Source organism: Eschrichtius robustus, chromosome 15 (assembly GCF_028021215.1).
Source record: "Eschrichtius robustus isolate mEscRob2 chromosome 15, mEscRob2.pri, whole genome shotgun sequence".
Classification (NCBI taxonomy): domain Eukaryota; kingdom Metazoa; phylum Chordata; class Mammalia; order Artiodactyla; family Eschrichtiidae; genus Eschrichtius; species Eschrichtius robustus.
Genome location: NC_090838.1, coordinates 19,252,528 through 19,268,850, shown reverse-complemented (window position 1 = coordinate 19,268,850; position 16,323 = coordinate 19,252,528). Strand labels below are relative to the sequence as shown.

At 35.4% G+C, this 16,323-nt stretch overlaps 1 protein-coding gene across 10 annotated transcripts in view; it reads right to left on the bottom strand.

Annotated features, from left to right (window-relative positions):
* The window catches only part of NCOA1 (nuclear receptor coactivator 1), a 264,345-nt gene that overhangs the window by 180,922 nt on the left and 67,100 nt on the right, over positions 1-16,323 (bottom strand). For 6 of the 10 annotated variants that reach the window (XM_068564105.1, XM_068564104.1, XM_068564111.1 and 3 more), the window contains exon 2: positions 15,678-15,804. The exons of 2 other annotated variants lie outside the window; for them this stretch is intronic. The gene's annotated coding sequence lies outside the window, so the exon portion shown is untranslated. Of the gene's footprint in view, positions 1-15,668; positions 15,805-16,323 lie in introns of all 10 variants that reach the window. 2 more of the 10 variants (XM_068564107.1, XM_068564108.1) reach the window with 1 other exon arrangement.

The following is a 16,323-nucleotide window of genomic DNA, read 5'->3' as shown; positions in this document are numbered from 1 at the left end:
AAATAATGGAGCCTCAGGGACCTGTGGAACAATTACATAAGATCTAACATTCACATCATCAAAATCCCAGAGAAGATGAGAAAAAATGTGGGCTGAAAAATTATTTGAAGAAATAACAGATGACAGTTTTTCAAATTTGGTGAAAATCATAAACTAACAAATTCAAGAAGCTGAGCAAACTGCAAACAGGTTAAAACCCAAAGAAATCCAAACATACACACATTATAATAAAGTTTCTCAAACTAAACACAAAGAAAAAAATCCTGTAAGCAGCCAGAGAAAAACAATGCATTACCTACAGGGGAATTTCTCATCAGAAAACCATGAAGGCCAGCTGTACCAATACCAAAACAATGCATGAGTACTTCATTCCCTACTTTATTACAGTTATTCAATAAGTACAAAAAGGTACTTATGGAGGCCAGCTGTACCAATTCCAAAACAATGCATGAGTACTTCATTCCCTAATTTATTACAGTTATTCAATAAGTACAAAAAGGTTATTCACTATTGTTTCAGTTAATTACCCAGGAGGTTGAACTCTTTTCCTTACATTTGTTTACTCTATGTAAACTCTATTTTGACCTAATGGACACGACTTTATCAATGTACTTACTGGAATCTTAGTGTTGTAAATATTTTAAAAATATTCATAGTTATTTTAGATAGGATTTAAGGTCAAATATGTAAATATTTTCCATTTTGTTATTTTTCTTTTTAATTTTGTGCTGGTTTTTTCATATAGATGTACTTAATTTTTTCGTCAATTTTTGAGTCTTCTTACTTTGGGTTACTATTTGCATAGTTTCACTAGTTTTCCAGTTTTTAAAAAGTTAACCATACATTTGCATACAGACAGGTTCAACACTAATTTTTCTAACTGCTACCTGATCACCTCAAAATTAATGAAATAATTCTACTACTTGATATGACTTTATGCTTGCTATTGTATACTAAATTCCTAAATCATATTTTCTCAATTCTAAAAATGCTTTTCTTAAAATAATATTTTTAGGTTTCTGAAACTAGGAGAAGTATCAGAATTATTGTCCAAAAAATATACCAGTAGTTAAGCAAAAGAGTAAGTTGTGATGTATATAACTGCTTGCCCATGTGTAAACCTATGGGAAACACCTTCCCATAGAAGGTATCTGATTATCCAAATATCACCACAGCTGAATTTACTGCACAGATAAACTCACAAGCCTTTGAATTTTAAGTTAAATCTGAAAGCCTAACTGTTGCTTGAAAATGTTTTCAGAAAGCACTGAAATAAAAAGCTATTGTGATGTAAAAATTGTCTGTTGTGAGACAAGCAAGAGCAATTAAAGGCAGTAGAAATTACCCAGTCCCTCAAAATAGATCACAGAATTAGCAGAGCTGGGAGACACTGGTGTGACCAATTTACATTTTACAAAGTACTATTACCCAAGGGCTGGATATCTGTCAAAAGTTTCCAGCTGACTCAAAAAAGAAGTTATTTAATTCACAGTTTATAGAAAAACTGAAACCATGAATTTAGCCAACGAAGAAAAGCAGTTAAATTCCAAACATTTCCCATATGACTCAAAACTACACTGACAATCATAATGTATAGAAAAGCAGCAACAGGTGAGGAAAATCAGCATGTCAGTATGAAAAAGGATTAGACTCACTCTTGTATTACGATTCCAAAGAAGATGGTATAGAAACTGTATGGATAAATGCATGCTTCTGTCAGTTAATTTCTAAGGATTTTAAAAATAAATTTAATGTTTCTTCTTTCTTTAAAGGATATTCAATCAATAGTATATATCACAATTAATAGTCTTAGAATTGAGAAAATGCACGTGTGTATATATGTGTGAATATATTTGTCTATGTCTATTCAGTTACTTATTTGCTCATTCATTTCTGGGTAAAGGAAAGCAAGAACAGAGAAGCAGGAACAAAACTAAAGATAATAATGAATAAAGATCAAACCCTTCCAAGATCCTAAAGGTTACTGTGATGCAGAAAAACACATGATGAAATAAATACAACCCAGTGAAAAATGACAACCAGATAGATAACTAACTAGCAAATAACATAGCCAAAAAAAAAACTGATAAAATTAAAGGTAATAGCAAATTGAAACAGCTGAGAAAAAGTAAGTAAAAATAGTTCTTAATTCAGTTGAAAGTAAGAGTATTAAGAACTTTTTAAAACTATGTAGTACCTAACCAAGATTCAGAATACCATAATTCTTGATCAACCACCCTACCACTGCAAAAGGTTCCAGAGAATGAAAGTGAGAAGGGATGTACCAGGCAAAATTGTCTGTTTATTATTATCAAAGGGTTTGGACCATAGGCAACTAGGGACTCCTCTGCCTCAGTTACAGTTAAGCCTAACACCTGAAACACTGAGAACAAGCCAAATGATTTCTAGGCTTCTTTTATTTACGTCCACATCTTAACCCACAGAAAAGAAGGAAAAGATAATCGAGTACTTCTACAAACAGCCATGACGGAGTAACAGGGATCTGATTAATCCTTCTGGTTATACAATCAAAACTGGATAAAATAAACAATAGCTTTCAGATATTGGACAACAGTCAAAGCAGGAGTGGGATCCCTGAGAAAAGGGGGAAAAAAATTAGGTGAGACCTACAACTGCCTCACTTTACACCCTTGAAGCAGTTTCCAGGATGCAGGGTAGAGAGGGAGGACTTCAACAGAGCCTGGCAGTCTCAGAGAGTTGAGGAGACAGACTGACAATGTTCAGGGAAGCCAAAGCAGCCAGAATCTGGTTAAAGCGTACCAGAGAGAAGGGACCTGCAGACACAGAGCTTTGGAACTCTGTAGAGGCCTCCCCTCAAGTCTTTGACAGGTCATCTGCGAGAGGAAACTACCTAACACTGGGGAAAGGACCAATGAAAAACAAATAGGTCAAAGAAGTCCCAAAACTCATACAAGGGTAGAGATAATTTGTATTCCCACCAAGTAGAGTGAAAAGACCTCATAATGATAGGAATAGAATAGGATAGTTATACAGGTAGTTGTAGAAGTCCCAGTAAGGGACTACAGATAGAGAGGGAAACCTAGGACACTTTGGGAGACCACTGTTAAGTTAATGATCGCTCAAGAAAGCTACTGGAACGTCGTGGAATGAAGCAGGCTTGCTTAACTATAAAGCCATAAATAAAAGCACAAGATATGCCCCAGGCCATTAGGTGGAAGAAAAACGTCACCACCCTTCTACTGGCTTGAATAACTGCTATGATAATCCTAGTTTGATCTCATAAGGTCAGACACTCTCCTGACTGATACGAAGGAGGAACTAGTGATGTAAGCCCCACGTCTACTCGAAGAAGGCAGTCTTTTCCCCTCCCCCTTTCCTTTGACTATAAAATTGTAGCCCACTTAATCCTCAGGGCAGAGCTCCCTTGCCTGCCCGCTTGCATCTCTTACAAGCGTCCTATATTAATAAATCTACTTCTTGCCTATCACTTTGCCTCTCGCTGAATTCCTTCAGTGCTGAGATATAAAGAACCTGAGCCTCAGTAAGTCCAGACACCAGATGAGTGACTCTAATTAAAAGACCATGGGTTGGAGTCCCAAACAGAGTTTTGGCCAGATTCAAGTCCCGGCCGCATGCATTCAAGTCCCAGTCTGAGTTACACGGTTTTAATAATACATGAAACATTAAGTAAAGTCCTCAAAAAGTAGCAACTCTAAATTAGCTCAAGGAAATAAGGCTGCCTGGGACCCACCCTACCAAAGCTTCCTCAAAACAAAGTGAATCTCAAAAAAACATCAAAGTGATTTCAAAAAATTTAACTGCATGCCAAACTTAGACCAACATTATTTAAAGGAATACAACAAAATCCAACACCCAGCAACATAAAATTCACAATGACATCCAATGAAAACTTACAAGGCATATAAACTAGAAGGAAAATATGACCTACAACCAAGAAACTAACAGATCAATAAAAACAGACACAGAACTACCAGACAGACGGAACTTAGCGGACAAAGATATTAAAAGAGCTACTATAAATATGCTCAACATGCTCAAGAAGGCAGAGAAAGACATGGCGATGTTAAGGTGAGAAGGGCAAGATTTTTTTTAAGCCCAAATGAAACTTCCAGAAATAAAAAACACAAGATCTGAAATGAAAAATACACTGGATGGAATTAATAGCAGATTGGACAATTAATTTGAAAACACAACAATAGAAAATATCCAAAATGAAGCACAAAAAGAAAAAACAGAAAGGGAGAAAGGGAGGAAGGAAGGAAGGAAGGAAGGAAGGAAGGAGGGAAGGAGAAAGGAAAAGAAGGGGAATACCAATAATTTGTAGCAATATATCAAACAATCTAATATACATGTAATTGGGGTCTAAAAGCTAGAGGGAAGAAGGTGATAGAAAAAAATATGTAGAGAAATAATAGGCAAACGTTTTTCAAGCCATAAACCCACAGAACAAAGAGGCTCAACAGAATACAGGAAAGATAAAGAAAACCACAGTTATTAATATCATCATAATCAAACTGTTGAAAACCACTGATTAAGAAAAAATGTTAAAAGTTGACAGAGGTAAGGAAAAAGACTCATTATGTACAGAAAAACAAAGACTTCTCATTGGAAACTATGCAAATGAGAAGTCAGTGTAGTGACACTGCTAAGTACTGGAAGAAAAAAGTCAACTTAAAATTCTATATCCAGGGCTTCCCTGGTGGCGTGGTGGATAGGAATCCACCTGCCAATGCAGGGGACACGGGTTCAAGCCCTGGTCCAGGAAGATCCCACATGCCACGGAGCAACTAAGCCCATGCTCCACAACTGCTGAGCCTGTGCTCTAGAGCCCGAGGGCCACAACTACTGCAGCCCGCACCGCTGGAGCCCCTGCTTCGCAACAAGAGAAGCCACCACAATGAGAAGCCCACGAACCGCAAGGAAGAGTGGCCCCCACTCACTGCAACTAGAGAAAGCCCACGTGTGGCAACAAAGACCCAACTCAGCATAAATAAATAAATAAATAAATAAATAATTCTATATCCAGTTAAAATATATTTCCAAATGACTATGGAAATGTTTTTAGACAAAGGCTGAGAAAAATCCATTATAAGGCATGCACCTTTTTAAAGAAATGTGCTTTAGGCAGAAGGAAAAGAATATCAGATCAAAATTTGGATCTACATGAATATCAGATCAAAATGTGGATCTATACAAAGGAATGAAGAGTACTAGTAACACTAGTAAATATATTAATAGATATAAAAGACATCTTTGTCTAAGGTTTTAATTTCTGGGTTTGCTTTTTTTTTTCCTCAATTGTCTTAATTTCAAGAAAAATCTGTGCTTACAGTGGAAACTAAAAAACTAATCCCCTGAAAGAATCTCACTCCCATGAAGTAACCATTGTGAAGATATTCATAACATTAATTGGGCATATTTCCATCTTTTATAAACTATTTCTCACCATAGGAATTATATGTTCCTTGAAAGCTAGAAAAGACTCACTGGCAAAATAATCTGGCCCCAGAACCAATTTTTTGAGAAAATTCCTCGAACTTTTCTTCCATGGTTTTCTGGGTTACCCAGATTATCTTCTTCTTAAAGTAGTTTGGGCATTTAATTCATTTCAGAGAGATTTCAAATAAATTGGCTTATGGTTACTAAATAGAACTCTCTTATAATTCTAAAAATCTCTTTTCTGCTTTTATGTCCTGTTTATTCTTTCTTACTTTGGTTTTCTATCTTTTCCTTGATAAAATCAGTCAGATATTTACTTTGTTTTTTAACCTTAAGAAGTAGCTCTTAGATTTTTTTAATTCTACAGTTTGTTTTTCAGTTCATCTGTTTCTGCTTTTATCTTATTTATATCCTCCCTTTCTCCCAGGCACTAATTTTGTTGGTTTTATTTGTTGTTTTACTAAAATCTGAGGTTGAGTACATTTCTTTTTCAAAAATCAATTTTCTAAGGTCAATATCAGTCTTTGCCTGAGTCTGTATTTAGTTTGCTATATAATCAGTTATTGTATACTTGATCCCCTGGTTGATTCAATATGATTTAAGAACATTTTCTGTTTGATTTTTCCAAGTGGTTGGAGTAGCGCATTTTAAACTTCTGTTATGGTGAGAGATTGGACATGTCTAGTTTTAGCTTTTCTGGAGTTTACTGAGGTTTTCCTTCGTGGCTTAACCTAAATTTTTTTTTTTTTAATGTTGCACAGTCAACTGGAAAAGTATACTTAATCCAAAATTTAAATGAAAGCTTTATAAGTAACTAAATAAACCATGTTACAAGCAATACAGGTCTTACACTATACTTAAGGCTTTCAATTTTTACTAGCATGAAATGCATCCATATATGAAGAGTAAGGACAGAAATTCTCAATCTTGCACCTAACCTAATTTTAGTTTACACTGCTAGACCTGTAATAGGCAGAGTGTTTCTTAATAATGTAAGGAATTTCTAATTCTAAGGAATTAGAAAAAATTCTCGAAAATATTCTCGAAAATTCTCGAAAATATTAATAGCTATATAAATTCATTTCCATGTTCATTTTTAATTGAAGAAGGAAGTTAAAGTGATAAAAATACTTGAAAGTCACTCCATATCAAACGCCATTTCAAAACCAATAAGGCATCCCTCCTTCTGTAAAACAGTAAAATGTGATTTGACTAGCATGTTAGAGCTATGACTTTTCTTGTATGAGACACTATACTCCACCTAATAATTAGTGACTACAATAACTCTTCAGGAGCCCTATCATATCATAAAATTATACTGAACTAGCAAAATCCCTAAATCCCTGGTTTTCCCAAATCTACGCTTTTGCAGCTTGTTTAAACTAGAATTCGCTTTCCTTTTCAATTCTGATTAAAAATCAGTTTCTGAACTCAAGCTTTTGGTTTCACTCCAAGATGAAGAGATGGAGGAATCCTGGCTCTCCTGTGAGTTAATTTCAAAGTACACCTTATTAAGATTCATTTTCCTCCTACAAAAAAAATTTTTTTTGGTGTTTTATTTTGCTATGCAGAGTTTTTTATTTGCATACGTATATGTGTAATAACAGTTTACACTTCACAGGGTTACTAGGATAGTATCTGAAAATATATATTTAAGTGTCTATCACATTGCCTGCTGCACAGTAAACACTAAATATTAGCTATTATTATTATTATTATTATTACATTTTTGTTTTCTCCTATCAGCTTTCTTTTCTCTTAAATTCACCGATCCCATACTCTGTAACTGACCACCTTAGCTATGCCTCCTAAGATCATCTTCAGAACAATAAATGGCTCAATGCCTTTACCAACTAACTGATGACAGATGTTAAACTGAGCACCTCTCAACTGTGCTTAATCTTGCATATCACCTTTTGGTTTCCATAGCATCCAGGTGTAGTTTGGAGAGTATTTCATCTTTCCACATCTTTCCACTCAAAGCTTTCATGATCAGATAGAAGAGTGAGTTTCCACCACACACATTTATTTTATTCTTCAAAAAATATGTTTTATTTCTTACCAATAAACTACAGCCCATAAAAGCAAAACAGTCAAGTAATTGGTTATTCAATTTCAATAGCTGTGCCATTCAATAATTATATTGAATAATTATATTCTGTTATTTGGAAAATGAAAGAAATTCTTGTGCCTCTACAACCTTCAGTTTCCAAATAGTTTAATATAATTTTCAAAAATACCATTAAAGATATGTTAAAAGGTTGTTTCAGTTTATTGCTATACAAAATAACAAGCACTTGGGATGGAGGGAGGAAGGCAGTGAAGGACAGAAAAATAGCACAACTTTCAACTAGCTACACCGAGTTTTCAGATGGTCACCTTCCACAAACTTCAGGAAAAGGTTATCTGTAATTATGACCCATCTCTTTCTCTTGAGGGTGAAACCAAAAATTTTCCTCCTTATTGAAGCCTATATGCCTCCTTTCATGAAGCTTAGCTATCTTACTACATCATAATGTATTTTGCTGCTGGCCAAAGAGAAATGTAAAAATCCCATGGAGTTGGGACAAGTTACATTTTCCCCTAAATTGTTCCTACCTCACTCCCTAGTAGAGAAGTATTATTTTGGCATCCAACTCTCTCGGTAATCTTTCTCAAACTGAGAGACTAGTATAAGCAAGTGCCTTACAGAGAACACAGAGATACTCATTAAATGACCACAGCACATTATCATCAGTTTTTCCCCCATGTCCCAGGCCTCGGGCTTCTTAAAGTAACTAAGCCATATTTTTTTTTTTTTTAATTTTTATTTATTTATTTATTTATTTATGGCTGTGTTGGGTCTTCGTTTCTGTGTGAGGGCTTCCTCTAGTTGTGGCAAGCGGGGGATTATCGCGGCCGCTCTTGTTGCGGAGCACAGGCTCCAGATGCGCAGGCTCAGTAGTTGTGGCTCACGGGCCCAGTTGCTCCGCGGCATGTGGGATCTTCCCAGACGAGGGCTCGAACCCGTGTTCCCTGCATTGGCAGGCAGATTCTCAACCACTGCGCCACCAGGGAAGCCCACTAAGCCATATTTGCCTCTCCCCATTTAAAAAATTAATTAAAGAAATAAGAACAATTTTTAAACAAAACTGTGAAGTAGCTTTCTCTTAAACCAAAAGGCATATTTACTAGACATATGTTATGTGCTAGACAGTGTGCTAAGTGCTTCCCCTGATTTTATCTCATGGAAACCATGCAAAGTCAAATGAGAAGTAATTGTATGACAGGTGTGGGGGTCGGGGGAAGAAGATCAAAGAGTCACAGAGAAATTCAGCAAATAGGACCAATGGAATCAACAAGTAACTCAAAGTCAAAAGGACCAGGAATAGGCTGCTTGCAGATCGGGAGATAAATCTAATTTTGAAAAAAAAACTAGAAGCTGTTACTATACATTTTATTCTTTCTTTTTTTAATTGAAGTATAATTGATTTACAATGTTGTGTCAGTTTCAGGGTACAGCAAAGTGATTCAGATATATATATATATATATATAAATAAATAAATAAATATATATATACATAATATGTATTCTGAATATAAAATACATATATTTTATATACAATAGTGTGTATCTGTTAATCCCAAACTCCTAATTTATCCCCCACCCCACCTTTCCCTTTTGGTAACCATAAGATTGTTGCCTATTTCTGTTTTGTAAATAAGTTCATTTGTATCGTTTTTTTTTTTTAGATTCCACATATAAGTGATATCATATTTGTCTTTGTCTGACTTACTTCACTTAGTGTGATAATCTCTAGATGCATCCCTGTTGCTGCAAATGGCATTATTTCATTCTGTTTTATGGCTGAGTGGTAGTCCAATGTATATACATACCACACCTTCTTTATCCATTCCTCTCTAGATAGACATGTAGGTTGCTTCCATGTCTTGGCAACTTTAAATAGCGATACACTTTATTCTTTGGCTTCTAGCTTCATACTAAGTCAATTCTTAGTTTCTTGGTGAGTACCTTGTATTTATAAAGGAGTAAATTTGACTGGACTCTGGATTCACTAAATATTAAGACAACTTCCAAAATCAAAATTACAAATGAAAACTGGTATTTAAAAGTTTAAATTCTAGCCAGTACACTAAAACGAACAAAAGAAATAAAAGGTACAAGGATTAGAGTGGAGGGGTTAAATAAAAAACTTATAAGGAGATATAAAAATCAGAGAAGCACAGACTCTAGGGCTAGAATGCCTGGATTCAAATCCCAGCTCTGCCACATACCAGCTACGCAACGTTGGGCAAGTTAATGTCTATTTCACTGGAGCTCTTCCAAGGACCTAATGGGTTAATACGCATAGGTGCTTAAAATAGAACCTGGTAAACAGTAAGCACTATATAGTAAAACTGTCATTTGTGGACAATATGATTTTGTATATATAAATCCCAAAAGACTCAAGAAATTATTAGAAATAAAAATTCGGCAGGTTGCTAAATACACATAGTTCAATTGTATTCTTATAAGCCAACAAAGAGAAAATGTAAATTTCTGGACCTTTTTCTTATGGAAATTTTCAAAAAAGCTTAGAGAATAATATCAAGAATTACACCACCACCACCCCACCCTCCAACACCACAAGTGCCTAGCTTAAACAATGATCAACTCATGGCCAATCTTGATTCATCCCCAGCCACAGCCTTCCCTCTATTTCAGATAATAAAGCAGATCCCAGACAAATCCTTGCATCCATCAACATTTCAATATGTATCTCTAAAAGATAATGACTCTTTTTCAATATAACTACATGCTGTTATCTATCACACCTCAAAATTAACAATAATTTCTTAATATAAAATATCCAGTGTTCAAATTTCCCTGATTATTTTATAAATATTTATTTATTAAAATCTGGACCCAAATAAAGTCCAAACATTGCTATTAATTTCAGTTTTCTTCCTTCTTTTCTCTTTTTTTGTTCCTCACAATTTATTTGTTAAAAAAAACCAAGTTGTGTGCCCCAAAGACTTCCCCATAGTCTAGATTCTGCTGACTGCATCTCTATGGTATCATTTCACTTGTTTCCCTGTCTTCCATGTTTTCTGTAAATTGGTAGTTGGAGCTACAGGCTTGATCAGATTTAGTTTCAAATTCAATTTTTTTGGCAACGATACTTCACAGAAAGGATTGTGAACTTTCATTAAGAGAAACCTAATGTCCGACTGTCTCTCTTCCTGTGATGTTAGCAGCCACTGATGATCTTTGCTTACGTCCTGGAATTCATTATGAAATGGTAATGTTCTATTTATCACCCCTTAACTGTAAATAGAATACTAGTAACTAGAATACACCTGAGAAAAGACACTTCCTTTCCTCAACTACTGGTCACATTCAGGTATAGTTGGTTTCTTAGCATACTCCAAAGAAAATGAATGAGTTCTTTAAAGTATCATCATGAACGCATCAGTTTAAACATATTGGATGTGATTGATTATATATTGCAGTTATACTTACTAATGCTCAAATTGTCTCATCTTTGGCCAGACAGAGCCCATTCAATTAAGCACCTTCGTTGTTTTGCCACCCCCTATGATAACTTCCTTGCAAGATGTTCAAGGCCCCAGCTCTGGAACCAGCTTTAGCCATAAGCTGCTTTCCATTTCAACTAGCTCCTTTCTTATTCTTTATTTCTACTAAACTAAAAATGCCTAATTCTTAATTATAAATCAGCTGTGTTATATTGAATACATTCTGGATATTATGATTGAACATGGACCCAGAAATTACAGAAATATTTCCTTCTCAAGTCTACTTTCAGCATTCCATTCAATGTCCAAAAAAGAGCATATCCCACTCAAAACTGGATGTTAAATGCTTCAGTTTGAGAGACTGGAGCAACAAGATTCCTAATATATTCTCTGCCGGCATTTTGGCTCTGGAAAGTATTTCTTCATGTTCTATTTCAAAATTTAGATGTGGTTTTTAAACATGTACGATAAAAATTCACTGGTTTTTTTTTTCTTTGATAACCCAATAAAATCACCAAGTGTGGGGAAATGGTCAAACTCTTAGATATGAATTATTTTGTATCATAATTCAGACTTTTATAAAATTCTTATACCTCATCCTTAACATTGAAACTCATGATACTGTGAATATAAAGTTATAGGTTCTGACTATTTGAAAAAGTAAATGTAAGTTTATGCCTCCTTGAAATCATAGAAATGGCATTATCAGTGGTAAAGAAACATTCTTCTTATTTTACTAAAAAACAAATTAACAAACATGTAAAGCCCTGTCACCCTACACAGCTAGCATACTTCGCTGTGGAAAAGCAGGATCCTATATTTGCTGACCATTTCTTCCCAAAATCCTAAAAAGACTCGGTGTTAGTGGCCAAAAACTGCTTACATCCACAATTTTTACTGTTTTTTTTTCAACATTAAATCACAACCAGAAATCACATTATTAAATGCCAATTTTTCTCTCTGGAAAAAAGCAGGATATAAATTTATATCTTGGTGCAATTTCTTTTATTCACAGACCAAGTGCACCCTCTCCTACAGCTAAAGTTGTTGGGCTTTGATCAGAGGAACCAATGCAACTTTTCCAGACAACAATGGCTTAAAAAAACCAACCAATCACCACCACCAACAACAACAATAAAACAAAATATCAACAAAAAACTCTTCTGTTAGTGTGGATTTCTCAGTGATTAAACAGTAACACATCTCTATGAAGTGCTGGTATGTCCTCAGCACATCAGTGCTTTCATCCAACTGAAAAACAAAAAATTCTGCTAGCATGCACATGACAGTAACTGCTTTTCCAGATGGTATGCTTTTGATAAGGGATTTTTGCCAAAAGCTCATTTTACTTTCTCTCCAAGCATAATATTTGTCGTTAAGTTTGAAACTGGTTTGACAAGCTTCTCAGTAGTAGTGTGAGTTGACCTGTTTTTTGCTAGGAGAAGGATAACTGTGAATGATACTTCAGTAGTGTGGTCTTCTCTATCTTTAGCAACAATGTGCATTAATCTAACACTGAAAAGCATCATTTTATATAATTTTATACACTTTTTTCATTTTTCATCAAAAGTCTAAAAAGTAACTATTAAAGAAAAGGAAACTAAGACAAATATTAATTCAATTCCTCAGGGTAGCATGAAAGTAGAAGAGCCAAAGCTTGTGCTCTTTCCATCACACCACAGAGAAAATCACGGTGGCAAGGGAATACCTATTCCCTCAATATACCTTGTTGAAATGTTTTCAAATGTTTTTGTGAGTCCAAACAAAATATTTTTTAAAGGTACTATTTTAATTTAATGTAAACTATAATCCAAGACATCACCTTACAAATGTTCTAGGGCCTTAACTCAGGTACTGATTTTGTTTTGTTTTAATCCCCCTTCCCAAAAAAACAAAATCCCACTATCTCAAAATCTTAAAATCCTCTCAAAAAGTTTTTAAGAAAATATTGTCAAAATGTATTATATAAAACTTCTGAGCACAAGGTTGTGAAATTTTTACTTCATTTTTGAAAGGGAAAATGACAAATATTAGTTTGCAAATGCGTGGGGCAATATAAGAAATTGATGAATTAGAAATCCCTAATTTAAGGATTTAAGAAACCTAATTTGGTTATATGGCACTTTCACAAGCAGAACCATAAATGGGTAACAACCACAACCAATTAGTCACCAAATTCAATTGATCAGAATTTCCTACTCTCTTTTTGTTGACATCTGAATATAGAACTTAACTATATTACTTAGAAAGGAACACTAAACTATGATTTTATGTGCTCATTTCACAATTGCTTTTTTTTCTTTTTAATTAATTTATTTATTTCTATTTTATTTTTGGCTGCATTGGGTCTTCGTTGCTGCGCACGGGCTTTCTCTAGTTGCGGCGAGCGGGGGCTACTCTTTGTTGTGGTGCGTGGGCTTCTCACTGAGGTGGCTCCTCTTGTTGCGGAGCACGGGCTCTAGGCGCGCGGACTTCAGTAGTTGTGGCGCAAGGGCTTAGTTGCTCTGCGCCATGTGGGATCTTCCTGGACCAGGGCTCAAACCCATGTCCCCTGCATTGGCAGGCAGATTCTTAACCACTGCGCTACCAGGGAAGTCCTCATAATTGCTTTTAAATGGTTTTCAGATGAGAGTATTTAGCCTCCCTAGCCCCAGAGTAAACATTCTGAGTGAAAGATGTCTTCAACTTCATTCATAATGAAGTTATAGAATAATTTATATCCTTCCACATATTTAGACTTATTCTTTGCAAAGCCTGAACATTCAACTAATGTTGTTAAATGAAAGTAAGAAGCAAAGATATCTTTAAAAAATAAGGGAGGGACTTCCCTAGTGGTCTAGTGGTTTAGAATCCGTCTTGCACTGCAGGGGATGCCAGGGAACTAAGATCCCACATGCCATGGGGCAACTAAGCCCGTGTGCCACAACTAGAGAGCCCGTGTGCTGCAACTACAGAGCCCACGAGCTCTGGAGCCCGCACACCACAACTAAGAGCCTGCACGCTGCAACAAAAGATCCCATGTGCTGCAACTAAGACCCGACACAGCCAAAAAATAAAGTACATCCAAATTTTTTAAAAAGGGAAATGATTCTGGTAATAAGTCAAATTATATATTTAATCATCATTACCATTTGATTCAAAATGACACCAAAAAATTTTTGAAAAGTACAATATACCTGCTAGCTGCCAGAGAAGTTTTAAAACTTCTCATCAAAACAGCCTCTTTTTCATCTGCTATTTGATTTGAGGTAACTTTTCTTTGGCAAAAACTGCTCAATTATACCACGGCCTTCTAGAAAATAATCCATTTATTTTAACTGAAGCAGTCTTAGGTTTTCCAATATGGATTCTTATATTTTAGAATTTACTGTTTTAGGTATTCTTCTTCCAAAAGAGAATAAAATGAAATTTAAAATCCAAGTAATAAGTGATACATTTTTCTCAGATTTTCATCTTCTCTATAACCTAGCAAAATTAATTTACAAACCTCTATAATGTATACAGAGAACCAACCAACTCTGACTGTCCCTAAAAATAATTATCTTTCCATACTTTCTGCCTATTTGGAAAAATACAATTAACACGAAATTATTTTGTTTTTAAATAAACACCAAACTAACTGTACCCTCTTTGAAATTTATATGTATTTTAGAAAAATAGAGACCACTATGTTTTCTGTTGATACTATGTTTCCTTTGATTGTTTTCAATTGTCTTATGTAGTCTTCAAAGTGGACAGCTACCCAATGATTTGGAAGTATCATTTGACTCTTTAATTACATGCCTGGTTTTTCTGATCTAAGTGAAACTAACCCGTCAGATCCCCGAGGTCCTTTAGAAACAGTCTACCGGGAGCATAAGTGACATTTCTTGGTGAATAGAAAACTCTTAACAGTAAGTTTAGGAAAACAGGAAAGAGAGGTTTCCAAACTAAAGGACAATCACTAAGATCTCTTGTATCCTGTAAGCACACTTGGTTAGAGTGCTGAATTCAACTGCTCATCTCAGAGGGTCATGACATAAATAAAATAATTATTAAATTGACATTTATTTATTCCAGTTCTTCTATACTGAGTGTTAATCTGCACTCAGTGTTATTTCTTTTTTTTAATGAACATTTTGATACATTTTCTTACATTTGTGTTTCTTCTTTTTTTTTAAATAAATTTATTTACTTTATTTAGTTTTGGCTGCTTTGGTTCTTCCTTGCTGTGCGTAGCTTTCTCTAGTTGCGGCGCGCAGGCTTCTCATTGCAGTGGCTTCTCTTGTTGCGGAGCATGGGCTCTAGGTGCGTGGGCTTCAGTAGTTGTGGCACGCGGGCTCATAGCCGTGGCTGGCGGGCTCTAAAGTGTAGGCTCAGTAGTTGTGGCGCACGGGCTTAGTTGCTCTGCGGCATGGGGGATCTTCCCGGACCAGGGCTCGAACCCATGTCCCCTGCACTGGCAGGCGGATTCTTAACCACTGCGCCACCAGGGAAGTCCATTATATTTCTTATAATTGACATATTTTCCTAATTATAAGGATGACCTCCCTTTAAAATCTGAATCTCTTCTCTGATTTGGGGGAACGTGTGTGTGTGTGGGGGGGGTGGACTCTTCCCTAAAAGCTAACCATTCTAACATAAAAACTTTTAAACTTATGAAATCTATATAGATAGAAATCAGCATTATAAAATGACTGCCAAGGAGTCAAATTAAAGTAAAACTGTACCTCGAATACCTTAGAATAAGTAGAAGTTCTAAATGTCGGTGTCTTCATTTGGAAGCAAAAATTCTTACTGCCTGATCTTGCCTGATGGTCCTTGATTTTTATCATGAGAGTCGGTTCCAGTTACATTCCATTAGATCTAAAGTAGGAGAAAAGAGACATTTGTTCTACTGAAAACATTAGATTTTAGATACTGTGACACATCATTGTTTCCCTGTAAGCATACAAAGATTCTTATACAGATGCTTTCGTTGTTCAAGAAATTCTAATTCCCATTCTTGTCCCTACCACAGATTTTAAAAACTGAAATTAAAGAATAAAGGTTAAATAAATAAACAAATATAAAGTTGATAAGTGGTAATTAGTTACTAGCTTTAAAAAGGTTCAGATCCCCAAAGGAGGTATGCAGCAAATTGGGCTTTGCATTGGTAATTCAAGGAGGCAAGAGACCTAAGCTACTGACTCACTCATCAGAGTTGCTGAAGTCACCCCAGCAGCAGTGGCCTCAGTACCCCATTTCAGGTAAAATGGAACAGTAGGAGGAAACAGGATTTCCAGCAGAAGACACCTCTATGATAAAGAAGCACCCAATATGATGGCTATCATTCATTCCTGGGTCCTTGGCAATAGGACGTGACAAATTGGACTTTCCTAAATT